At 44.0% G+C, this 27,995-nt stretch overlaps 1 long non-coding RNA gene across 1 annotated transcript in view; it reads left to right on the forward strand.

The window, feature by feature from the left end:
* Positions 1-4,138: 4,138 nt before the first annotated feature.
* The window catches only part of LOC109314192, a 150,599-nt gene continuing 126,742 nt past the window's right edge, over positions 4,139-27,995 (forward strand). The window contains exon 1 of the long non-coding RNA XR_002102243.1: positions 4,139-4,169. This is a non-coding gene — a long non-coding RNA (uncharacterized LOC109314192). The remainder of the gene's footprint in view (positions 4,170-27,995) is intronic.

Here is a 27,995-nt window from a genome sequence, read left to right on the forward strand (position 1 = left end):
CTCTAATCTGTTGTTCTTTGGCAGAAGTTACAGTCATCAAGACACTGAATGTCTGGCCTCAGTCTGGCCTTTAGACTCTGTGTCAGTGGTCTAAAGGTGGGATGGGAGGTCTAGGGTAGCTTCCAGTCCTCCAGACCATTGCCTAGGCATACAAATCCATGGTCTTGGTGTGATAGCTGCAGGACTTCATAAGGAGAAGGGGAATAAGGACCCTGAGGCAGATACCAAAGTGCCCAAACAGCCCTATTCAGGGGTGGTTTGCTTGCTTCTCTTGAAGAAAGCCCTAGAAAAGGTGGACCAAAAAAGCTATGCCCCAGTGCAGTCTATCCTGCCCATAATGAAATAAAACGACTTGCGTATAACTTGTAACAAGTTGCCACTCTTGAATTGGGCTTGTCATCCACAAGCGGATTAACTGGGCACCTGACTAGACCTCTTACACATACACCAGGAGCCAGAGGATCGACGGTTGCCTATATAACTTGCTCCCATGAGCTCCAAATCTGTGCGATAAACAGCATGGAGGTCTCTTGATGCAGCCCCAATGCAGTTATCTACTACACCATATGGGAGAATTGTAAGAGCTTTTGTGCTGCTCAAGGAAAGATATCTTTGTCCATCTTTTCTGAGCCTTTTGTAATAGCTTAGATGAAGCCAGGGAAAGCTTCACAGTTTGACTTGGTATTAAAAATGATCTATTAAATATAAAAGAAAAGAGACGAGAAAAAGAGAGAGAGAGAGAGAGAGAGAGAGACCAATATCTCACGAAAGACTCATCTAGAGGGATAAGATGGAATGTGATTAAAGGGCCCTACGGATAGTGTCAGACATATCTACCTTGTTTACTGGTAGAAAAATAGTCTTGGAATCTGGGATTTTTAAAAAAAAACTGCAGATGATGCAATCAATGAGTTTAAATGATGGGATAAGATTTATAAGATAATTTAAGGGAGGTGGAGGGAAGGATGGTGTGTGTGTGTGTGTGTGTGTGTGTGTGTGTGTGTGTGTGTGTGTGTGTGTGTGTGTGTGTGTGTGTGTGTGTACTGAGTGCTTAATGTCCCTCTTTCTTTGGTAATGCAAAACCATTTGAGAAGACATAATGCAAACAATCAAAGATTTAAATAAAACTTGGTGTCTCAGAGTAACACCTCTGCCTAGATTTGCTTAGCATATCACCTCGGAATAAATCTTCAAAGCAGGAAAAGCATCTGGTCCTCTTGAAGTGTTACGTCTGGCTGTTTTTAGAAATGGAAATGTTAGCCTTCCAGCATGAAAGCTTTGACTCTGGATGGCACCTTCTTATTTATGTTACTGTGTGATACACATTTATTCTTTATGTTTTTCCCTCCACAGACTTTATTGATACAGCAAGGTCTACTCTGTAGTGCCATTTAAGCTGATAGGTTTCAGGCAAAAGGTGCTGTAGATCTATTCTTTATAATGACAGGGGTTTTCTATTGACATAATTTAGGTGTGTTTATTGGTGGTAGAGAGGGGGTCTTTCTTATAGCTGACATTCAAGCCAGTTCCTGCTGTTAAATCTGTTCTGAACTGCAAGTCAGACAAAAATCTCCATTTTACAGAGAGCTCATCGGGCATTTTTTGATGTGTGAAGCAGTACCAGTTCATTTTCACCTTTTCCATTTTTTGCTGCAAAATTCTGCATTTTTGCCCTATTTCTTAAGAAGCTTGTTATTTGTGCTCACAAAAGTAACTCCTCTTAGTGATTAGGCTGTCTGTCCCCTCATACAATCACAGCTTAATTCCATCAAGACATCAGGATCTAAACTGTGTAGAATGAAAATAAACTAATTCCTGCCAATTATTACATTGCTTTTTCCATGACAGTGACAATGGTGAATGGTTAGTTACATAGCACTGTGGAGAGAGACAATCTCAGCAGCAGCGCAGCTGTTGGGTAAGTGATCCCTGAGTATAGTTTGCAGTTCAGCTTATGTCTGTCAAGTTCTCAGAGATGAAACACATTTAATAAATGCAAGATACCTTTTTCCAAGCATGGGTGGGAGTTGCTAGCATGCTAGCAATGGTGAGCAGGGTGATAAATGTCATTGCTGCTCTTCCACAGGCAGCTGTTTCTGATAGGGTAGCTTGTCATATTTTAGGCTTTACAGTTGTATTTGTTTATAGAGTGGTGAATTACAGTATTGTTTAAAGTTTTCTTTTATATTCAGCCTAAAGTTCTGTATAGCCTCATTGTTATCTGAACTTTTCATTTTGCTCGTGTCTGCAACATCAGCTGGCTTTGCTTCTTGCAAGCAGCTTACGGCCTTGAGTTTGCTCACACGATGTTTCTTTCCTTTTCTATCACTGTGGGAAGTTTTTCTAACACAACAAAGTGATAGTTTTGTTACTAGCTCAAATTAACTGAACTTGGCATTAACCAGCTGAATCAGAGGGATGAAATGATTGGATATGTTAATGAAAGTTGATAAGAGAGATCAATGGACAATGCCCAAAGTAAGACACTGGGAAATGGCCAAAATTAAGAGGTATGCTCATGACGGGTCTGTTGAATATGCTGATAGGATAAAATATGGACAATATGTTGACTGCAAAGAGACCAATCTGAAAGCAAAGGCTCATCAAAGGAGTGAAGTTAAAGGAAAGCATAAAAGTGAGCAGCAAGAAAGTTAAGTGTGGCATCGTTATCATTGTATTCATAAATCCAGCCTTCAATATCTGGCTGGACCATCCCAGCCAACAATGCACCCTTTGCTTCATGAACAGAGTGGCCATCTTTTCTGAGCAAAGTAACATCTTGGATAGGGTGAGATCATTGTACTAAGTGTTTTTCTCTTTCTGAATATAGAAACTGCTAAGATAATATTTCTTGTACTAATAAAATTAGACTTTGATTTTAGGACACTGAGTTGTCTGCGTTCTATGTTCGTGTTCCAGTTAAGGGTTAATTGTGCTTTACCAATCCCTAAACACTGTCTGGTGGGCAGTGCTATTTCCAGGATAAGGAATGTGTTTAAAATGTTCTATCTTGTCCTTATTGCTCTTTTAGCCCCAATCAAAACCCAGTCTATAACTTAAAAAAAAGAATGTCGAGGGAAGGAAGAATGCAAAAGGAGCTTTAATTCCTTTTTGATTGATGTTATAAAAACACTACTATTTACCCATTTTATTCAGTACACCTCGCTGCTCTCAGGAAAAGCTAATGGTTTTGAAACTAAGGATCTCAGTAAAATTTAGGTCAAAAGTTTTGACTTCTCCGACATTTTGGACCTTCAGCTGCTGTATATTGAAGTGAAAACCACATTTTGATCTAGGCAGATGGGTTTCTTCATAACATATCACCAAAAAGCCTTTGTATCAGCAAATCAGGACTAAAGAGACCTCAAATGGAAATAAAGAAGATTGATATTCTAAGGTATGTATCTGGCAGCATCTGTTTTTGAGTTCCTTACTGCAGACAACACCGGTGTGACACCCAGGGCTTATGTGAAAAAATGTCTGTGCCTCCCCATAGTTAGGGCTGTAAGGTGTTTATGGGTGCATCTACACAACACCTACATCACCGTAGTGACACGCTACATCGCCATACAATGCTCTAAGGCAACGTTGTGATCACGTGCGTCTACATGTGACTGGCAGCTACTTTGCCATAGTGGCACGCTGTATGGAGAAGTAGTGCCTAAAACTAACTGTGCACCACGCGCATGGAGCAGTAACAAGTTTGCTGAAGGTCAATGTGTAGAAGAGCCCTACGAGGAGGAGAATGTGGCTTTCTACCTATATCTCTATTGCATACCCCCTTGATGAATCTGGCTCCAGCAACATGCTGGTTAAGGCTTTGTGTTGTGTGTCTGTATGGAAATTAATCCTGTGAGGAATTGTCCTGATTCACAGCAGAGCAAACTGGCCAAGCTATGACTGTCAGTTGACTCTTCAGTTCATTTTTCTTGAAACCGGTGGCTGGGCCCTAAACTGGGCTCGCTTAATAGATTTAAAACTTGCCTATTATAATCTTAATTAAAGGTGACCATAAACCTTATGGCAATAAAGCAACTACTTACTAGCCTTCAATTTCTCTTAGTGACCTTTTGCTGTGAAATATTTCATTATAAATAATGTATTTTTCCAAACATATTGCTCTGATTATTTTCCACAACTCTGCTTCTCCATGTGTGAAAATCCCTGAAGTAAGTAGTAATTTTTTTCCCCTTTTCTGGTAATTGCAGTTTTAGAAATAGCTTCCTTAGATAGCTCGTATAAACTGGCATCTGTCTTAGTCACTTTTTTCTATACTAAAGGTTGCTCCTTTTTTTTTTTTTAACAGAAAATTACCTGACTACCAAGCCCAGGAACTCACAGAGATTGAGGGATGGGGGCATTTCCTGAAAGGCAATGCTTCTGCGGCTACCTCGCTGTTAGAGGCTTCTCAAACCCTGAACATGTAAGAAATTTCTGGTGCTCAAAAATCTAAACATCTTCCACTGACATGAGCTCTAGCAACTTTCTTGTCAACTTTGCAGGAGCTTCTCAGCTCTCTTTTTTCTTCCTCACCTCAGTTTCCCAGCTTTAGCATTACTAGGATTCTCAGTCTTCTTCTATTTTAGCCCTGTCCCTGATACCCCAGGACAGGCATCTGGAGTTCGCCCATGATGGCTCAATGCACAAATTCACCAGGCTTTTCATCATGGATTTGTTTAGGACATTGCTGACAGACAGATGGGGGATTCAGTCATGTGGCGATGTGTGCCTAGATCCCACTTATAGCAGCAAGAACATCTTGTACAGAGGCGTAGCAAGCTATTTCAGTGCCCAGGGCAGAGGTGGGGGTGTGTATTATGCTGACTACTGGAGAGCAGGAGGGTGGTCCGGTGGAGTCTTACTTGATCCTGCTCTCCATGCTTGGGTGGCAGCTGCTACAGCTTCTTCTGTAATGGCATGAGTTTGGCTGCTGTAGCTAAGGAATGGACTCACTGCACGCCAGTGCAGCAGCCCAGCCACTGTGGACTCCCCAAGGCTGCTCCTGGGATCCCATTTACTCCCCACACCAGTAGTGCGTTAGGGTGCAGGACTGTGCCTCCCACCACAAAGCCAGGGGAGGGGGGGGGGGTGCATTTCACTTGCCTTGATCACTCTAGTACCCCACAGATATTCTGTGGCAGGGCTGTGCAGGCTGTCCCTCCCATGGAAAAAACTTCTAAGGGGAGGGGGGCATACTGGTGCCCCTTTTGAGTTGACACGAGGTGCCCCTTCTAAGTTGACACCTTGTTCTGCCCGTGTTATGATACTGATCTTGCATCATATGTTCTCAGAGTAAGATAGATAAAGGCCTCCTTTGCCTTCCCCAGGAAACCTTCTTTTGTTTGTCTCCACACCTGGCTGGATGCAAATGGTCACTAGCAACAGGCATAGCTATGATAAGAGCAGGAATGATGGTGCAGCCTAGCTCAGTTTATGTTTTACAGGGACAAATTACTAAAGGTTTGAGGTGAAGAAACGACAAGTCAGTGGGCATCTCTGTGTTCATTGGCTTTTATTTTATTTATTCATCATTGCCTCCCTTACTAATTTATCCTTCATTCCACTATCAAGGTGGCAGTACCCAGGGTACTTAAAGGAATTTTGTGCCAAATTCCCATTAAAAACTTTTACTTCTGTGATTGGAATGATACAGACACCTCATTGCATGCATATGTGGCAGTAGAGAGAGATTTGTTACGATGTACCTCTATAGAGAGTGTGTCACTGTTCCTAATAGTGAGTAGAATCATTGGTGCAGCACACTGGAAATAGTTCCCATGGTCCAAGTCTTAATGCAGTGTATTATAATTTCTAAGAGCTTATTTTCCCTGTTATTTGTAATTACATCCTTCCCCAAATGGTCTTCCTTTAGAAGGCAAAGTGTGAGACTGGATGATAGCCCCCAGGGCATAAAGCACTGCGTCCAGGTAAACCCACACTTCCATTGCAAAAGTTATCAAAACACATTCAGTGTTCAGAGCAATGAGGATTCACCCACTTTGTATACAATGGATTTATGAGCACAGATGTCACACACGGGGCTCATTGTCACAGACAAATATCCAGGCAAGGATGAGTCTAAAAGTGTCTGCTCCATGGCATCCCAAGGATGAAGCTCCATGGCAGTCCATCTCTTTTTCTACCTCCTCCTGACAGACAACTCTGAGGCTAAGGTTTCATTTAGTGTGTTTCAGCCACTGTGTTGTGACCTTTTATAGCCAGTTCAGAGAACTGTTTGCTGATTAATTTCTGTTGAAGGTTAAGATCCAACATAAGCTGGAAAGTCAATGACTAATCTATTAAGCTCCCAAGTAATTTAATTTACATGTTTTTAATGATTACTTCCTACCTGGGCACTCTAAAAATTAATTGAACTTGCATTGTTAAGTGCATTTAGAGGTGGACTCAGATTAATAAGTACCACTCACACCTGCTTTTAGCTGGAAAAGAAAATCAACTTTAGTTCTTGAGCCCACTGGAATGCCTCATCACTATGTAAATTCTACTGCTTCCACTCCCTTCAAGGGATAGCTATTCCCTCATAATAAGGCCACGGTAGCCATAGAAGCAGCCTTAATACACACTTCCTTACAAGTGAAGTTCCTCACCATACTGTACTAATCAGACCAAGATGTTCTCCCCACTTTTCCAAACCAGTGTCTCAGCATAATTGCTGAAGCCTTATGTTGCTTCATGCTGCAAACCTGCTTCATGACTTGACTACCAATCTATGGTGACATGCATTGAATCATTGTGGTGGGGCATAATTTACTGACATTGACATGTTTAAAATGTGCCTGTTTTGATGAAATTTTAGCAAAAACAAGACTTTGTGGCTGAAACCCACCTGCTCTCCTGACTCCTCTCTCTGGCCATTCTGCAGCCTGCATGGTAGAAGGCTGGTACAAAGTGGCTGTCATGGCTTCCTGCTGTCCTGGACTCCCTGGTTCACAGCAACTGTTACGTTGGTACCCTTGGAAACCAAGATTTCCAAGTCCTTGGCCACCTCCTGGGACAGGCAAGAGGGGAAGGTGGTACTCCCATGGGAGCCTGTTTCCATTTCATATGGTCTTTCCTGCCATGAGACCATCTGAATCTGAAGAAAACTTGTAGCATTCAAGTTCTATGAAACCCAAGAAGTTTTGTGTGCTGTGACCTGGTTCAGGAAGAAAAAATATTCCAAAAAACTCAAACTATTTTGCAGTAATTGAGCATGATTTTCCTTCTCTCTGCCTCTGAGAACTTGGTCCAGTGTATTATAAAACTTAGCTGCCAACTGCTTGCTTGATGCACAGTGCCTACACTGCACACTTTGGGTGTGTGTCTCAGAGCACCTCTGAATGGCAGCATTCCCACCCAACATTTCTAGACAATTTTAAAAATTAAATTTAGCGCAACTAGTTTTATCTGAGTGACTTAGCTCAGAATAGCTGTGAATGATTACAAGTTACCAAGTGACACGCAGATGGCAGTTAATTTATCAACAACCACATCACTCTGAATGACCCTTAATAATACATTTGCTGGTATATTTGCCATCACATAATAAGAGAACAAATAAATGTGGCATTTCAAATACAGTGTTAAAATTCTGCTTCTATTACACTATTTCGCTGTGACTGTGGCGATTCCAGTGAACGATGCTAACAGGGACTGGGGGACTGGAGGCTTAATATGGATGCCATATCGCACCTTCGTCTGCCTTCAGCAATTCCCTCCCAGGGAGAAAGCATTTTCTGTACAGATTAAGCTTTGCATGAGGATTATGCTGAACTCCAACACATGAAACTGAAAATGATGCGAGAGAAAATAAAAATAAGGCACATTATAGACTGGCAGGATGCCATGAAAGGTCTGCCTGGAAGCAGTGAGAACCCTCTGGGAATTCAGCATGAAGCCTTCGCTCTCTTTTATACTTAGCCCAAGGCTTGCAAATGGGAGGGTGATGTGATTCACTGTATGAAGCCCAGTTTCCTGCCACCAGGGTGTGGTTTCAGCTTTCACTCTACATTTCCTTGATTTCCCTGGGGAAACTAGTGGGGTTTCCCATTAAAGAACCTATTGAGCCCTGCAGACAGGGACTCCTGCCAAAACTGCCCACAGCTCCATGTCAGAGGGGGTTGGTTACACAACACCACTGGAGTGCAGAAAAAAGAATAATGCTGAGGAGAAATTCAGGGCAGGTTTGTGTGTTAGGCACTGCATGAGGAAGTGTGCGTGTGTTGTTGCTCCCTCGTTGACATGACTGCCTCTAGCTGGAAGTGTTAAAATGCACTGGGCTTTGACAGAAGAGCTGGCGGCTCCTCTCAGCCACGCTCCACAGACCGTTCCCTGCAGATGCAATGTTTTCTTTATACATGTAACTTCTCATTAAGCAGTACAGCAAATTGGCTGGGAGCCTGATCCATTTACTGAGGCCTGGCCACCTTGCTGGATGAATTTAATTAGCACATTTTAATCATTTATTCCTAACCTGAAGAATATTTGCTGCTGAAACCCAAACACTCACACACTCCATAAATTACTTTGTCTCAGGGTCTCTGATGGAGTAATTCAGATATATATCACTTTGTGAGCAGATGACTCACAAATCTGAAGCTAAATGCAGGGACTCAGCAGTGCCCTCAGTGTTTAGCATCAGGGACCTGGGCTCCTATTTGGGTTGGCAACTTTAGTGTGGCAAAAAAGAGGAGGAGGGGAGAGCCGAGCTGTCCCTCAGCAAGTAAGAGGTTAAGGATCATCACCTTACTCAGCCTGTCCAGTTCTAGAGTCCAGGACAATGTACTTTATTGCTTTGTTTGTAGTGCCTCTAGTAGTTGCCTGTGTAGCATCCGTACCTTGAGATTTCTCCCTCCTTCACACCAGTGCTGGTGTCAGTAAGGGAAGCAGGCCCTGTTGACTTAATGCCTAGTATGAACCCCAGTGTTTGGGTGTGAGTTAGTCCTCTTAAAAACAAGTGACAGACAGCTGAGACTGGATGGTGGTGCTAGGGCACCTCCTTCCGGACCTGCATCATATCCTAATTTGACCACCTCTAGAGTTTTGCTGGTGCACTTTGCCTCTGGTCTGCCTCCTCTATGCTATTCCAATGGGTAACAATGATGGCACGATAAAAGAATTCAGTACATACTGAAACCTCCCCACCCCTGGGAGAGAAGAAGGCAAGCAGAAAGAAATAGCTATTCATGACAGATACTAGTCCCATAACTGAATGTATTCTGGAAGACATTCAGACACCACAGTGGTGGGCATGGTGGCTGAACATGAACACAACAGAATTCCTACTTGGGGTAGGGGCTGTCTACACCTTCATTAATGCACCTTAGATACTGCTCATTTAATTTAGTACCTCCTTAATAAAGTACTAACCAAATGTGCAGTACCTAGAGTTACTGTGCAGTAGCAGCAGCTCATGGTTATTTAGTGATGTTTACTGCGCATTAGCCTAATAACACGGGGCAGTAGGCTATTAGCACTGTTTTTGCCCTGGCACACTACTATACCATGTTATTAGGTTAATGTGCAGTAAGCATCTAGTGTAGACATGCCCTGGGAGTTCAGTCTGTCTCGAGGTGTAGCATTCACCTGCTATGCCATCTTACAGTTTCTGTCCAGCAGAGCATGCCGACTCTTTGAACTTGTATGACAACCCTGTGATGGTCCAAGCTATAGCTAGCAAGTTCACTTCCATAGTAGAGAAGTGAGCTTCCAGGGTGACCCAAAATTGGGAGGAATCATCAATATAAAGGAAGAGGAGACTAATACACAGGAAGAACTGAATGACCTTGAGGACTGGAGTTTTAGAAATGGGATGACATTCATTAATACAAAACACAAAGCCATGCATTTAGGGACCAATAACAACAATTTCTGGCACAAAGTGAGAGCTCACCAGCTGAAAACAACTGAAGAAGAAAAAGATCTGAGGGTAACTAGCTGATGAAATCCAGCAAGCCATTAATATGATGCAGCTGTAGATAAAGCAAATACAATCCTAGGCTGGATCAGGAGAGGTATTTTTAGCAGAGACAAGGAAGCATTAATGCTAATGTTCAAGGACTCATCAGCAGGAATACTGTGTACAGTTCACAAACTGTGGCAGTGTCATGCTGGATTGAGAAGCCAGGAGATCAAATAGAGAGCAGGGTCTAGGGATGAGCCAATTCGGGAAGCTGAACGATCAGACAAACGATGGAGTCAGAGGGCAAGCCAGATCAAGTAGCCAGGAGATCAAGCAGAGCAAAAGCAAAGGCACAAGCCAGAAGGAACAGCAAGGCAATCTGGGTTCAGCCTGAGACCTGCTGCCCAGACATTTCCCGTTCTTGTGCAGGGGCTTATATGGAGGAAAGTGTAGGGTCAGCTGACCCCAACTAACCACTCAGGTGGCAGGGAGCAGAGGCCCTGAAGGATGCTTCTTCTAGTCTTGCCCAGTCTGAATGGTTAGCTAGAAAGTCCAGGCCATGGTGAACGGGCCAGCTGAGGCTCCAGGTTTGAGGCCATGGCCTGACAGGGAAAAAAAAGCTTATATAGGCCAGGAGTAGACAAGGCCTGCTAGGATGATCAGGGGAGTGGAGATCTGTCTTTAGAAGAGGAAATGGGAAGAGCTTGGCTTGTTTAGCCAACAAAGTGAGGGATGAGAGGATATGACTGCTGCTTATAAATACATTTGTCAGGTAAACACTGGGGAGAGAGAAGAGCTATTTAAACTAAAGGACAACATTGATACAAGAACTGACCAGGAATAGATTTATGCTGGAAATTAGAATTGGATTTCTGACTATGAGAGGAGCAAAGCTCTGGCCCATTCTTCCCATCAGAGGGATGGGGTAAAACACCAGAATGGATCTGAACAAAACCGATGAAAGGATTATATGGTGAGGTTGTCTACAATGGCAGGGAACAGGCTTCAGTGATCTGGGGGGTTCCTTCCAGACCTGTATCCCCGAAAGATTCTGTGCAATTGCAACATGTTGCATTTAATTGAGCCCTGTTGGACAGTACCCCATTGGAGGATATTGGCTGTAATGTCTAGTTCCTCTTATTTTCCTTCTCCAGCCAAGGGCAGCACAAATGTTGAAGGAGAGAGGAAACAAGAAGTGGAGAGAGGGAGCATTTGTGTTGAGTGGATGGGCAAGCTGGTACATGGGTGAACTGTAACTACCTCTGCCCAATTATTAGTGTGTGCTTTTGTCTGAGCATAGCCATGCTTTTGCAATAGCATCACATTAGGCACTCTTAAACCTGGAGGAGTAAGAAGAGAGCATGGGGTAGGTTTTGGTATCAGAAATGGACTTAAGTCATTGTATAAATCTCTGATTGCAGTGTTCATACATACCATGATGCTTTGAATTAGACTACAGAAGGGATTTATCAACCTGCCAGTGTTTATGATCCAAATCTTCAGGCTAGTGATGAGAAGGACAGCTTCTCTCAATAGCTGGAAGAGCTGTTTGGCAGGATTGCATGGACAGAGCCCATCCTAGTACTTGGAGACTTCAATGCAATACCCTGGGATTCTGGGTAGGTATGGCATTGGACATATGAACGACAATGGTCAGAGAGTTCTTGAGCTCTGTGCCAGTCAAGTCCAACACTTTCTTTGCTGGTATCATCAGAAGAAGAACATCATGAAAATAGATACCCAAGGTCCAAGCAGTGGTATCAGCTGGACTTGGTGCTGACAAGACATATACAGCTTCATTGAAAGACCTGGATGGCGATATCATAACTGATAAGGGGAAATAACTGGAGAGGTGGATTGAGCACTATGGAGTGATATATAGTAAAAGTTCTGTTATCCAGCATCCCCCGAGAACGGGGGATGCCAGATAACAAAATAATGCTGGTTAATTGAGTGGCTGCCACTTCTCACGCCGCATCTGGGGTGTCCCTCCACCCCTCCCGCAGCATTGCTGCCCCTCCTGCAGGGCCCTGTGGGCCCTGTGGGACAGGGAGGCAGGCCCTGCACAGCTGTTATGCCGCCAGGCCATGCGGGCTCGGCAGCGCAGGCTGCTTTGCCCCGAGCCATGGGGGCTTGGAGAAACCGGAAGTGCCACAGTGGGCACTTCTGGTTTTACTTTTATCTTACAAGCTGGCATGCCGGTAAGTGGAGCATGCTGGCTTGTAAGATGCCAGATAACAGAACTTTTATTGTACTTAAGGAACTCTGTAGTAGACCAATGTGTGCTAGATGAATTGCCTGGGTTTGACGTTATGACTTCACTGGATGCCTAACCTATGCTAAAGGAATTTGAACAATGCATCAAAAATATTCCCAATAAGAAAACTTCAGGATTGGACTGTTTACCTGCTGAAATGTACAAACGTGCAAACAAAGACTTGCTGCAAAGGCTGCATGAGGACCTGCTACTGTGTTGGAAGGAAGAAACTGTTCCTCAAAGATTTCAAGGATGTTTGTTTCTTCCAACTCTAAAAACAAAGGAGACAGAAGTGACTGTAATGACCACAGAGGTCTATCTCTTCTCAGTACTGCACAAAAAATCTTAAGCTGTATTCTTTTACCTAGACTTCAAACATTAGCTAAGAGAGTCTATCTTGAGAGCCAGTGTGGCTTCCACTCAGAAAGGTCCACCGTAGATATGGTCTTTTCTATAACTTAACTGCAGTAAAAGTACAGAGGAAAGCATATCCCACTGTACATGGCTCTTATAGATTTAACATTTTTTTTTATAGATTTAACACAGCCTTTGACACAGTTATTCAGTCGGGGCTTTAAACTGTTTTAAAGAAGCTTGGTTGTCTGTACTGTTAAACCTTGTGAAATCCTTACACAATGATATGAAGGCAACTGTAATGTATGAAAACCAAGAGTCTGACTCATTCAGCATCAACAATGGAGTGAAAAAGGGCTGCATACTGACTCCCACATTTTTTAACACTTACTTCTCATTCCTGCTTCAACATACATTCTTTAATGTTTGAGAGGGTGTCTATCTCAGCACTAGACATGATGGAAGACTGTTTAACGTTGCAAGGTTCAGAACTAAGACAATGGTGAAGGAGATCATCATAAGGGAGCTGTTGTTTGCAGATGATGCAGCCCTTGTGGCTCGCAGTGTTGATGTCCTACAACATCCTATTACAAAGTTCTCTGACTCATGCAAAATCTTTGGGATAGCAAAAAAGCTTGAAGAAGAAGATGGTTATCAGGTACCAAGGCTCTTCAGAACCAGTTCCAGCTATCACCCTAGATGGTACTCATCTGGATGTTGTTGACCAATTTGTCTACCTTGTCTCTACTGTTACCAGAAATGTAGATCCTGATGATGAGCTTGCTAGTAGAATTGGCAAAGCATCCAGGAACTTTGGTCTTTTGCAAGACAGAGCCGGAACAGTAACAAACTGCCAACTATGGTGAAAATTTGTATTTAGGAAACATATATTTTATCTGTTATTCTATATGACTCATAAACATGGATGACCTATGTAAAACCTATCAAAAGACTAAACAGCTTTCATATCAGATGCCTGTGTAAAATTCTTCAAATAAGGTGGCAAGACAGGGTGATAAATGTGGAAGTGTTAAATTGTGCTGGTATGTCGTTCATGGGAATGTTGATTAGTAAGAAAAGACTTAAGGGGCTTGGTCATGTCAAGCAAATGCCAGATCACAGGATCCCAAAGAATGTGCTGTATTCTGCAGTTCACAAATACACAAATTTTTGGGATACTTGCAAAGATGACCTAGCATCCTTTGGAATCTCTGATGATTGGGAAAGAGTGCAGCATGCTGCTCTGGTTGGCAGAGTCAGCTTGCAGATGGAGCAAGGTGCTGCGAGGTGGGCTGGATCAAGTTTTGTGATAACTGGTGTCAGAGGAAGAAAGAACCTGCTGGGATTCAGAGCACTGCTAGTCCATGGGTATGCCCAACCTGTGGGTGGAACTGCCATTCGTGCATTGGACTCAGCAGCCATCAAAGAACTCATTGGCACATAGACTATGCTCTGTAAAGAACGATGGTACCAGTAGATTGATTGACATGCGTGAAGTTTCGTAGTCCGAGGGAAATCAGAATAGAGACTATGTTTCTCTCTCTGCCTGTACTTGCCCTTAGCTCTTCCAGTAGCTGCTAAGTAGTGTAGTTCCTACAGACTCCCTCCGTCCTGAGTTCACATGCCAAAAAAACTGCAAGGGCAAGGCTTAGCAGAAGGATTCCAGGGCAAAGTGAAAGCCTTAACCCTGATAATTCCCTCACTTTCCTGCATTTAAATCATAGCCATTTTAGTTACATGGTTCTGTAACTATCCTTTTGCTGCTCCTAAGGCAAATATTCTACTTGAATCACCATGAGTTGTAGAAGCAACTGACAATATAATTTCCCATGGAGCATTTTCCTACACAACATCATGTATCAACTGTTACATGTTGCTTACTATGCAAAGTCCCACTACAATCAATTTTTGCAAGCGTGCTATTCATTTCAATGGTTCTTTGGCAAGCTGTATGTGACTTTAATGCAGGATCAAGTGGAAAAGGAGACTGGACGGAGAAGGGGAGAAAACAATAGGCCCTTTCCTCAGAAAGGGAGCAAGAATGCATTCTGTGACGGGACCTGATCTGAAAAGAATGTGAGCGAGGAGACCAATTATCAGAGACACATGCTGGGAAAAATAAAGTGGCTATGGCTGTGAGCTGGGACTCTGGAGATCTGTGTTTGTGTCCCAGCTCTTACATAATTCCATGTGTGTCCTTGAGCACGTCACTTGGGCTGAGATTCTCAAAGCTGTTTAATTATGCAGCTCCGGTTGAAACCCATTGCACAAGTCTCCCCTTGGGCTTTGGAAATCTCATCAGACTTTATCAGTGGTTGTTTCCCCATCTGCCAAATCTACACCTTGCAGGATGATGGTGAGGGGCTGATATACCACTGCAATAAGTGAGGAAGACTGAGATGGAATGGGGAGACATAGGAAAAATGAAAAATAAGGTAATAAATTAAATGCTACCTTCTGCTCTGTAAGGGCATAGCTGGGGTCATAGGGCAGGAATACAAAGTGAATGGAGACATTGAGAATGGCAGTTAAAACAGGCTGCTTGGTTGATTAAAACAGGTTGATTATAAGCCAGGCAATGGAGAGCTGTTGGCAAAACTGTTACATGGGACAGAGATTACAACATGAAGCATGTCACTCAACTGCAGCGCAGAAAATACTGGGAAAATGGAGCAGTGCAAAATACTCCTTGGGACAGATTGACTCCACTCAGGGTGAAACTCATGCAGGCCTAGACACAAATGACAGGGCAGTGGACCAGAATAGAAGAGTGCAAGGTGATGAGCAGGCTTGTTGACAATGCGGTCATCTAGAGAACTGGTGGAATGGAAAATACTTGGAAGAAGAAGCTCAATCAAGCTGAACTAGAAATGAGGGAAAACATGTTAACGCTGAAGGAAATTAGCTGTTAGAACAATTTAAGCAGGGTTATAGTGGGGCTCTCTAGAGCATGAAGTCTCTAATGAAGGCTAAATCTCTTTCTTCAGTACATGCTGGATCTCATGAGGCCTTTCCAGAAATTGCATGGTGAAATCCTCTGATCTGTTTTATGCTAGCACTCAAACTAAATTGCTGGCACTGGATTTATGACCCAGATACCTTGTTTTGGGTGGACCCAAACCCTCAGACTGACCACAACCTCTCCATTCAATAATAGGCAAATTATATTGATACACAGTGATAGCAGATAATAATGCAAACAATTCTATGTCTATCCCAGGGTTCACAGAGTCAAAGTATGCCTAGCCAGTATGCGTGTTTCACTCTGAGATTCTCTCTTGAATGTCAGATGTCAACAGCCTGGAGGTTGAGTGAGACAGGCTGTCCATGGTGACTTCAGGTTCCCCTCTCAGGGACCCTTTGCTGCTCTGAAATCCCTCCTTTTATATCCTTTTTCTCCTTCGATGACTCTTCATCTTTGGACATCATTGACTGGTTTCCCTGTGGTTCTCATAATGTCCATGTCCTGTCCTGTGTACATATTCCTTTGTTTCACAAACCCATCACATGCACACATCCTAATTTGGTCTGTTCCCCAAAACTGGAAATCATCTCAAGGTCTCTGCAGCTGGACACTGTGGCCTGGCAAACACAGTGGAGTCCCTTATCTAATGTTATGGAACAGTGTGGTACATGTCTTCAATTTCCTAGCCTGTGTGTCTACTTGCTGCTTGCCTGTGTCAGGCACAGTGGGCCTGGAAGGAAAATTTGTTGCAAACCAGTTGCCATTTCCCTGGACCATTATTCTAATGCATATCTACTTTACCTACAAGCCAATTCCCTATAGCAACAGGCAAAAATTATAATACATTGAACTCCAAAATGGCTGGACAATGGCCCAGCACTGAGAAGCCATCAATGTCAACCTCCTCAGTGAAGACCCAAGGCCACCCAAGAGAGTTCTGAATGGGAATCAAGACCCCTGCCAACCCAACTGCTAACTATGCCCTGGCCTTGACCATGGCAAGCTGCAAAAGGAAGACGGGGTTGACAAGTGCCATGGCAGTTTTATGCCAGAGAGATGTGGCAGGCTCTCTGGCACTGAATCTGGAAGCTGACCACGTGATAGGTCTGCCTGAAAAGTTCTGCAGTCTGAACAGAGATGTCCTTTTAGCAGTCAGTGCTCTGTGGATCTGCATTTTGCAGATGGCATGCTGATTTGCTCCCAGTTGGTAGAGAGCAGCAGCAGCACCTTCATGAAGCAGGTCACCAAAGAGATCATCAGCAGGACTATGATGTCCAGCAGAATGCTCACTAAATAGACGGAGAGGCCGTTCTACGAAGCCTGAGTTGGGGACAGGCTGCTGAAAGGACATCGCCATTCAGTCAGCAGACCTTTTCAGGCAGATCTATCATCTGGTCAGCTTCCAGACTCAGTGCCAGAGCGCTTGCCGCTATTCTACAGCCCCTGGCTCATTTCCTCAGCTCCTAGTTGAATTCCTTGGCTCCCGGTTTGATTCCTCAGCCCCTGGTTCAATTCCCCAGCACTGGGATTGGAAGGGACCTCTGGGACAGATTGTTGTCACTGGCCAGCTACCGATGTCAGTATCAGAGCAGTCCTCTTCCTCTATCCCTGCAAGCCTGCCTCCGGAACATCGGAAAAGTTTCGGAAACATCTGAATTGTTTTGGAAAATTTTTGAAATGTTTCAGATGGCCCATTTCATTTTGGAGCCCTGAGTTTCATTTCAGATTCGATGTTTTGACTGTTGAAGCGTCTGAATCCAAAATGAAATTAAACAGGCACTGAAAGTTCACACAGCCCCACTTCCTATTAACCATTATTAATTAATATATTGGCTCTGCTTAAATAAGGCACTGTGCAAAACAATTAAGACACGTCTTGCCCTTTTAGAGCTTATGCAGCTAGAAATAAAATGGACTGTGAAGCCCAGAGGAAAGTGAGAATTTAGAATACTTTAAAATAAGTTTTTTCCCCCCATGTGTCTAGATGACAGTTAGCGGCTGCTGACCCAAAGGGTATATTTGGATGAAGACTAGGTGGAGGCATGGTACCATGGGAGTACAAGCTCACTCTGATTTAGGCTTGGCCTTCACTGCAGAGGTAATGCTAGTTATTACAGTGAGAGCAGCTGCCATGTGAAAAAGCACTTGAGTCTCATGGAGGGTTGCATTAGCAGCCCAGAGTGGTTGTGTTAACTGTGAATGTGTTGTACTAGCTAGAGCTGTAGTTTACACCCCCTGAAGGCCATCCTCTTGAACAACTGCACTTGAGTTAAGGGGGTTTGTGTGCAGTGTACTGGGCAACGCCCAAGCTATAACTCAAGATAAGCCTGCAGTGAAGTCAAACCCCCGATGCACAATTCTTCTGAAAATGAGTAAGAGTGCTACAGAACACAGCCCTGGCTCACATATCTCTTGATGAAACACACGGTATTCTGATTGCACAGAAAGCAAACCTATTCATCTTGCATTCATATTCTTCCTTAATAGATTTCCTCTGGGTGCACTGGAAATTCACCCTGGAAAATGTTATCAGGTATCAGTTTAAGTACTCCCTATTCCTAAAGCGGTCTTGGTTTGATGTGTAGAGCATATTCTTTCAGCAAACGTGTTCCTTTAAATAGAAATCTTGTAGGCAGCTCTTCTATACTTGGTTTTAATAATGTCTCTTTCCTTCCAATTTCGAAAACTCAAGAAAGAAATCTGTAGAGTCCTAAATGTACTTTACTGCTTATTTATTTACCAGGCTGCCTGGCTAAGCTATCAGATTGTGCTGCTGCCTGATAGAGGAAGACTTTGCTTATTTCTTCACTGCACAGCTGTGACTGGACTAATGCATGCTTAAAGGAATGTATGTGGGAGGGAAAATGGGCAAAGAAATTACTTCAGAAGCAGAACAAGTAAATGATACGGTCAGTGCAGCTGGACTGAGAGGCTGTGTTGATGTTTAAATTCCATACACCTCTTACCCTATTATTATTAGTTTTTGTTGCAAGCTGAGATTTCAATTGCACATGGTCTAAAAGGAAAGGGATGTAAACACCTGAGAGAGACAGCTTTTATGCACCCTGAGTATGTGGACATGATTCTTTACCAAATTAAAATGATCCCTATCGGCTGCTTAAGGATTTTAGGCCCTTTCTGCATGTTACATGTATCACACAATTCTGCATTAACTGTGCAATTAATTTAGACCAGCTATATGTGAAAATTAACTATTTCACCATACAAAGTTCTAACTGGGCGTAAGGTTATTGCTGGAACATGTGTAACAACTTTATAGCTAGTACCTATCTAGCTTTAATTTGCACATGCAGTAGTGCTCCGTTGGCTGGACTCTCATCACCATATGTGCACCATATGTAGCCAGGGCTGTGAGCCCTGTAGCTGGGGGAACTCTCAGCCCCAGCAGTGCCTGTGGCTGCTAGGACCCAGAGTCCACAGCTGCGGGAATCTCAGTCCTGGCAGCTGTGGGGCACTGCTGTGATCTCTGAGGCTTGGGGGTGCATGGGGTGCCCTATGACTGGGAAATAATAGCAGCTGTGGTATCCCACCTGTAGAGGTGCATGGGGCACCTCCATAGCTGTAAGACCTGTCAGCTGAGGGGGTTCCCAGCTGCAAGAGTTTGATTCTTGCCAGTGCTGGAGGGAGCCTAGGACTGGGCTTCCCCGTGCACTGGCAATAAGGCATGATGGAATCTAATGCACAATCCTACAACCACACTTCCTGCCGGCATGTGTGGCATGCCAGGAGGTGCAATTGTGTGGATCATGTATTAGATCCCATTGTGCCTTTAACTCCATGTGTAGAGAGGTCATTAGAAAATCCTCCTGGCTTTGCAGAACAAAATTTGAGGGTTACCAGCCCATATAAGACTCATCTTTCTCACAGGCTCTAGGGAAAGAGGGAGGCAGAGATTTGTTCTGGGAAGCCCATTCTGCTTCCCTAGCAATCTCAGTCAACGTGCATCAAGGATGAGGGACAGTTCTTTGGTTTATGCAGTAGGCAAGGACTCAGCATATCTGGGTCCTAGCTCTATCACACCTAACTTGGGTGAGGAATTTGCTCTCTCTGGTCCTCAGCATCCATGATAGCCACATTTCCTACCCACTTTGTCTCCCAGTATAGGCACGGACTGTCTGGTTTTTTACTATGTGTTTGTGGAGCATGCAGGCCAACAGGTTTTAATCCAGGGGCAGGCAAAATATGGCCCACAGGCCGCATCTGGCCTGCCAGGCAATTTCATCTGGCCCGTGGGCGCCCACCAACTAATTGTACCCTGCCCAGCCCACACGCCTCATTCCCACCCATGTGCATATAAGGGACTGGCCCAGTCAGCACTCAGCTTCTGGGCAGGACTTCTGCTGCCACTGCTGCAGCTGCTGGGGGACCTGCTCAGCTTCCCTGGTGTTCAGCAGCTCCTCCTTGTGTCCCTGCTGCAGTGCTTGCTCCAGGCAGCAAGTAAGGAAGCAGCAGGGGTGCGGAGGGTGAGGAAGAGCTGCAGCTTGGCGGGAGTGCATAGCGTGTGGCTGGGGCTGGCTGGAGTGTGGAGCCCATGCTCGGGGGTGGGATGGTGATGGGAGCATGGAGCACAGAGCTCAGGTGGGCAGGGTGTGGGTGTGAGGGAGGGTGGGGGATGTGGGGACCCCCACATACTCCCCCCATGGTGCACAGCCCCTGTCTCCAGTGGCAGTAACAGCAGCAGCAGCAAGCGGCAGATGCTTGGGGCACTCATGGACCGCAGAGGCACTGCCGCCTGGTGGGGCATGGCTCCAGTCAGCACTGCATGTGGTGGCAAGGAATGCAGGCAGGCCAGCCCACCTCTATCATGCAGGGCTCCCTGCAGCGCATGAGCAGCTCCTGGCACTTGCACGCCACTGGGGGAAGCCCCACGCAATGGAGCTAGCTGTCTTTGGTGCCCCCTGTCGTGCAGGTGCTGGGACACTGTTGGGAAGTAGGGGTCAGGGCTCCCCTCCACTTCTACCAGAGTCTTGGGACCTGCATGGCAGAGGGTGGGGAAAGCAGCCGGCTTCATCATGTGGGGCATCCCCCAGTGGCACGTGAGTGCTGGGAGCTCCATGTGCGCTGTGATGAGCTCCGCTCAATAGAGGTGGGACAGCTTGGCAGCATTTGTATGTGCAGCATTTGCTGAAGCTGTGTGCCACTGGACAGCAGCCCCTGCACATGCCATGAGTGCCCTGAGGGCCCACCACCTGCTGCTGCTGCTGGCATTTTTGTGCCATGGGGGGGCGGGCAGTGTGTAGGGGTCCCCACAACACCACATCTTCCCTCATACCCCACACCCTACCCTCACATATACACCCCCAACATATCCTATACCCCTCACACACAGCCACATCCCCTCACAAATCCCACACCCACACCCCCCATACCCCACCACACACCCCCAACCACACAATATACAAAAGTAAGACTTTATTATTGAGTTATTTATTATGCAATCACCTCTATTATCTACTAGCAAACAAAAATCATGACAAAAATTTTTTTGCAATAATATTAATATATGTTATAGTGGGTGTTTGACTTATATGATTTGGCTCTTTTCTGGTTCCAAGATGGCAACTCCCCTCCCAAACAGAGTACTTCTGGGGCCAAGTGGAAGGACTTCTGGTGGCAAAAGTTAGGGGTTAAGGGTGGGACTTCTGGTTCCAAGATGGTGACCAGTGGGTGGAACAACTGTCAAGGGGTGGGGCTACCCTCGTGGCCCTTGACAGCTCACCAAAACTCATTAAACAGCCCTCCAACCGAAACAACTGCCCACTCAGTTGGGGGCTCCTGGTCCTACCACAGTAAATGCAATGGTAAGAAATAGCCTGTTCGTCTATGCAGCTGTCTACTCAGAAACTCCAGTGAAATTCTCAAGTGAAACCCTCTCACCTGGTGCTGATGTTTTAGAAGTATAGTGTTACACTCTGCGTGCTTTTAAAAGGCCTTTGCCACGAGGCAAATTGGCAAATTATCAAGGAAGCAAGGCTTTTTCCAAAGAATTGCTGATGACTTATAATTATAAGAATCCGCATGCAATTCACATGCCCATCTCTGTAACTAGACTAATGGTGCTGAAAATTGTAATGGAAAACATACATCTCCTCAGAGTAATTGAAAACTTTGTACCATTCCAGATAAGTTGGCTTTTGCCCATCACTGAAAGCTCCTTTAATTCTCGGAAAATGGAGGAACTTCAAGGAAAAGGATGGGGAATTCAAAAAGCAAACAGCTCTTGTTATGGAGATCAATTAATGGTGTGTAATGTTTTTATTCACAAGGTGGGTTTTTTATCATTCCGATTATAACATTCTGTGAAGTCTAAAGTTGTTTAAGATCAGTGCAGTGGAAATAATTGACCTGCTTTCCCTTATGGTACACACAAGGAAAGAACTTGCTTCAAGAAGAGCAGGAGCTCGTGATAAAGGAAGTGTGGTTGGAATAAAAAGCATCCACTTAAGAGATAACATGAAAGCTCTTTTAATATAATTTAATGGCAAATGGTGAAATGAGGTTTTAGTGATACAAGATTGGTTCTCATCTGAAGGAGAGGATGAGCACTTGTATTGAATCAATCCACATAAGGATAAGAAAGTATCTGCATGATATTTATTTCTCTCACAAATCCAGCATCTTCGCTGGAGAGGTCTGAGGCTAAATGAATTCCTTCTACATCAAATGCACACTGCTGTCCTCTTAACAGAGAGTGCTCATGACTCCCAAGCCAGGAAACTCATTAAATAAAACAGGGACCTAACCTACGTTAGATTCATTTCCATTGTACTCTAACGCTGGGTATGGTATGAAAACTCTTTCCCTATAAATCCACATGTGTGTATCAAAGTACAAGTACTTGCTGCTGCCTTGTTTGTGGGAACATACCTTTAAATTAGCATGTCTTTCATAGTTTCATAGTTTCAGGGGTCAGAAGGGACCTGAGTAGATCATCTAGTCTGCCCCCCTGCCATGGCAGGAAAGAGTACTGGGGTCAGACAACCCCAGCAAGGTGTACATCATAATGATGTAAAGATTAGAGAAACATGTAGGTCCAACAGCAGCCTGTCCACTGCCAAATATTTGTACAGAAAATTTTAATAAATATTTAATTTAATAAATACAATTAAAGAAGCTTCCTGAAATGTCTGGTAGGACATGCAGAGAGCTTGAGTCATTCCTGAACTTAACCAACTTAGCACACTGATACTCCCACGATGACCTGTTGAGAAAACATTTCTGATATGTTGAAAGTGGTGGGCTTAAGGGGCAGGGGCAACATTCAGCAGGCTTGGAGTTAATTCTGGCAAGCTTTTTTGATAGAAGATTTTAAGTGTTTTGGGGCTGATGGAAACACAAGATCAGCAGCAGGTCATGAGGGAGACAACCTACTTAATCAAGGAGATGCCATGAGACACATTTGTTTACTTCTGTAAACCCTGCATTTTCAGAGTTACATAGTGTCACCATAAAACTCCAAATAAAATCAGTTGCAACAGAAGCTCATCAAATTGAGGGGAGAGTCAAAGCAATAAGGGAATAATTCATTAAGCCATGGAAAAATCCATGGGAGGTTCATAAGCATCTCTCCTCTGTTCTCTGCCTTGGTAATTATATACAATTGCAAACCACAGAATACAGCTTCTGAGGTAGGTTAGAGAAGTCAGTGACAGGTTGGGAAACTCATCTGATGGTCACTGTAATGCGCCTATGACCCAAGACCCAGGGCCCTGCCACACTGCACTTCGAGCTGCTTAAATGTTTGTTTGGTGTTACTGCTAGCTCCAGTTTGGAGTAGTCACATTTCAAGGCTAGCAACTTTCTCTGACTGACCCCCACCTGCACAGTTGTGACTTGCCACTAGTGGGCTGGCAAGCAGGAGATGGACTAGGAGCTACAGTTGTGAATTGCTATTCCAGGGCTGATGAGCCAGGACAGGCCTCCATCTCTGCTGTAGATGGGGGCGGGTGGCAGGGAGGGGATGGGCAGCGGAAACATGAAGCTAGGCGGTAGAGAATTAGTGGGATGGGGATGGGTAATGAAATGGGAGGTGCAAGGGAAATGGGTGTGGGGGAAGGGTGGTGAAAAAAAATCAGCCAGCCACTGAAGGATAAAATAAAAAGAAGTAAAAAAAGAAAAAAAAAAAAAAGAATTTAGAAATAAAGAGAAACTAAATTAAAGAAGATCTCATGCTTTAATAAATTGGGATTGGGATGCGGGGGGTGCTGGGTTCTGGTCATGTTTCCTGGGGTGGCTGGGAATAAGAAATGGTGAGGGAAGGCACTTTTGCTGGAGCTACTGCCCCTGCTTGGGAAACAAAGCCCCAGCTCATGAGGACCTTATCTGGCCCTCTACCTTTTTGTCCCCTGCCGTCCCCCCCCAGACCTCACTCTGAAATCATTTCTTCCCTGTAACCTGACTATCCGGCATGTGCTCTGCAGGCTGTTTGTACAGGGTTGCACCCTGGGAGGGGGGAGATTACACTCCTAGGGGCAGGAGGAGGAGGTAGCTTGCTGCCAGACATGCCCCCTAGGCAGCAGAGTTCAGGGGATGGAAAGGTTGTCCACGCCGAACCGGAGGGGTGGGGGACACTGCATCCTCAGGTGCTGGAGGACTGCAACTTGGGTGGCTCATCTGTAGAAAGTGGCCACACATTAATGAAACATGAGCTGGGTAACATGGATCAGAGATAAATTTACACCTGGAGTGGTGTAACTCTTAAGCTGCCTAAAGTATGCTTAAAATTAGTTTCAGGTGTTAATGTGCAGGCAATCCAGGGGTTAAGAGTCTAGGAGCTGCCTAAAATTAATGTGTAACAAGGCCCTAATGTTCAGGAAATCACTGGATGCACTGACAAGATGCTTAAGGCAGCTGTATTTTATGAATCTGAAAAAGGCACGTACATTTAATTCTAATGACTACATAACTAATGAAATTACATCTTTTGATTATTTTTGTTGTATTTTTATACATAATATATGATGTAGCAAATTAATACACAGTTCAATAAAGTTCTTTCTTTTACTTCTGTTAAACTGAATAATATATCCCTAGGTCCCTAGCATATTAGTAAAGCTTTTAGGTTTGTTTTTTTTTTTTAACTGGAAAAAACTAGGTGTTGTGTGATATACGATGATGTGTACCATGTGTACCCTTTTCAGAATCCTAGATCTGCCCATGCTTGTGAGTATGGAGGAGAGGACACAGGAGGAGGATGTAAACTGTGGATTTTGCTTGCATGGGAAATGAGTAACTATCAGCCTCACCACATGTGAACCCATTTTTTTCATGTGGCTTTCCAAAAGCCTTCCTGGCAGGCAGGAGTGTGCCAATATACACTAACCCAAACATAAAAAACCAAACTGTTTATTGACTGTTCAAGCCATGCCTCTTCCTGAGAAAGAACAGAGTAGAGCCAAAGAAACTGCTACTTCTGCTTTGACACACTTTGAGTGCTGCATTGATCAGGAACACACAAATACAGAGGTGAACAAACCATACCTGAGTTAATGGTCAGCTGAGTTATGACTTATACACCTAAGTTTAAAATAGTCTGCAAGGCTATGAAATAGGGGCTACATTTCCAGGAGCAGCTAATAGACAGCCGAATTGCAGAAGAAAACAGCTTGATCCGTGAAACCATTAAAGACCATTAAAAAGGAGGGTCATTAACACCTACGGAACCAACAATTGAGAAAGAATCGGATAGATTATGATAAGCCATGAAGTCAATTGATTCCCTCAGTGGTACCTGAATAGAAATGCTGCTGCCACTGCTAAGCACTTAGTTTTAAACTTCTGGGTGCGCCAGGAATCAAAAGGGGAAGGGGTATAACTGGATCACTGCACCTCCTTTGGATGCACTCCTGCCTATGAGCCTGCTGCCTGCCTTCCTATAGCTAGCTGCAGTGTTCAGCTGGAAGATGGTCGAGATCACTGTGGTCAGGTGCCTTCTTGGGTAACTGGCTAGATCCATGCAGGGTTGCATTCTCTGAGGAGCCGGCACAAAGAGCAGAATACAGGGGTGTGTGCTCTGTGTATACAATATGCCTGTGATGGTGAAAAACCCCAGTTACCAGTGGTTGACTGACACTAACAGTTTGCTTTAGCAAGTACAGCTCCCCAACCAGGCACTACCACACATGATCTTTTAACATTTAAATTAGGAGAGGAACCTTTTAGTAATTTACAGGCTTCACAAGTTAAACCATAAGGAAATTGAAAAGTTCACAGTTTGGCACCAATTAATAGAGTAAACAGAACACAGCGATTATATTGGGGGGAAACCATTTTATAGGATGTTTCCCCCCTAAAAAAAGTTATGTTAATGAGATGTATAATAATGTTCATTAATTTGTAAATATCTGAATTTTTAGGTTTGGAAACAAGAAACAAAACTGCTTTAGCATAATGGCTTATGTCACAGTAACAATGGTATCTCAGCCCCTTGTGGTTAAGTAAAACAGTCTGCTGATAAAAAAAACAAAATATCACCGTCAAAGTTTGGGGCCAGGCAAGCACACACAAAACCAGTCCACAAAAAGGGTAATTCAGTTAACTCTACTCGTGCTATTCCAGATTTAGATTAGGTCAAACAGAGGGAATCGCACCCGTGATCTCACACTTGAGTTTTTTCACCAAAGATAGCAACAGGAAAGTATCCACCCTTCTGCTTGCTGCATCCTCTTACTCATAGACAGTAAGCTCTTTAGGACTCAGGTATCCAGGTTGTAGCCATATTGGTCTAGAGGAATAAAACAATCATGGCTTATGGTAGAGGTGATATCTTTTATTAGACTAACAAGATTTTTGCAAACAAAATTCTTTAATTGCAAGCTCTTGGGCACAAACACCCTTCATCAGGCACTGGAGAAAAGATTGTAAAAGTTCTCCTGGGTAGAAAGGGCAGTTCATATTTCATAGGATTTCACAGAGGAGTCAGTAGATGGAAAACTCCTCTGGGCAGGCAGTAAGGAGTCTCTCAGCTCTCTTGTGAGGTTCTGTGATGATGCAAATTACCTTGAACAAAGGCAGGAGCAGTGCCTCAGGTTTCAGGTGGTCAAAGTTGCTTCCTGCTTGGGAACTTATGAAGATTAGGATTCAGGGCATTTGAGCTGTGACCATCAGAATGAAGCTCAGAGTGGAAGCCCTAGGCTTGATGGAAACGTATATAATTACTAGCTGTTCTGGTGGAAAAAATATGATAGTCTCTTCATGTCAGGTAGAGTGGATGGATCCACCATGGCTCTCCCAAAAGCAAATCCCTGATGCTATTCACTCATGAAGTCTTTTCTCCCTTCTCACACTTAAGAGCTTCCCACTTGGCCCTTCCTACATCCATAAGCCTCCACATTCATCAGATCTGTTATTGCTCCGTGCTCTGTGTTAGTCCCGATGCATGTAACATGCCCAATTTTCCACTCCATGTGCAGTCACTTCACGTTCCCACTGGGGAAAGGACTCCAAGTTACAGTTCAGTATCTGCTACGTTTCTAGGGCCATGTTCTACACATTACCACAAACTCAGGGAAAGTTGCAATATATGAACCTAGCCCACACAGAAAAGTGTCCATTCATGGATCACAGGGAAAGCAGAGGGAAACAATTATTTTTCTGTATGCACAGGTATATGCTCCTTCCCACTGTTACCATTGTCATCTCTGAAAGGATCTCAAGGCATTGGAAATCATGGATATATAGACATACACACACGTTAAGAACAATCATCAAGAAAAAATGGAAACATGAGACGATCTCTCTTTAAATCATCTCAGCTGTAGAGAACCAAGATGAAAGGTACCCTTGGGAATCCTTACAGGATTTTTTTTTTTTCCAGTCTACCTCCTGAGAGGACAAACAACCTTTTGTTTTCTTTCTTGTTTTCATAGTAAAAAATTCCTGAAGCAACTAAACCTAAAATGAGAGTCTGTGTTTCTTTGTGCTCATACATAATGTTATTTTTCTCTGCAGATAGATAATATGATGTTAGCTATAATGTTCCCTTTGGAATTGGAGGTTGCTATAGTCCATTCATTTAATGTACCCATGTTAATATAGACTTGCAATGCATACTTACAATTGATTTTGTCTTTATGATTTAGACTGCAATTGATTTCTCTCAGATAGAAACTTTGCATTTAATGAAGTATGGAGATGTTCTTGGAAATTTACTAGATGCAGTTGACAGTGGGATTATTGGCAAGGACGATTACTCTCATTTTCACAGCTTTTAATAATATGAAAAAGCGGGGGGCCAGGAGGGGGACCACAAACAGTTGGACTAGCAAAGGGAAGGGGAACAGGGAATAGGTGATGAGCAATGTCAAAGCTTGCAGGTCCCTAGGGGAAGGAGAGTGCTAAATGATTTTAATGCCTTGGCTGGAAGATCTCTGAAACAGGCGAATCTATATCCCTGGTTGGAAAGTGACCCAATCATGAAGCCTCTGCTTTGTGGGACAGATGACACTCCTCCCTACCTAGGCTAGGCCAAAGTGAAAACCCAAAGCTAAGCACCCAAT

The sequence above is a fragment of the Crocodylus porosus genome, unplaced genomic scaffold (assembly GCF_001723895.1).
Source record: "Crocodylus porosus isolate Cpor-Errol unplaced genomic scaffold, CroPor_comp1, whole genome shotgun sequence".
Classification (NCBI taxonomy): domain Eukaryota; kingdom Metazoa; phylum Chordata; order Crocodylia; family Crocodylidae; genus Crocodylus; species Crocodylus porosus.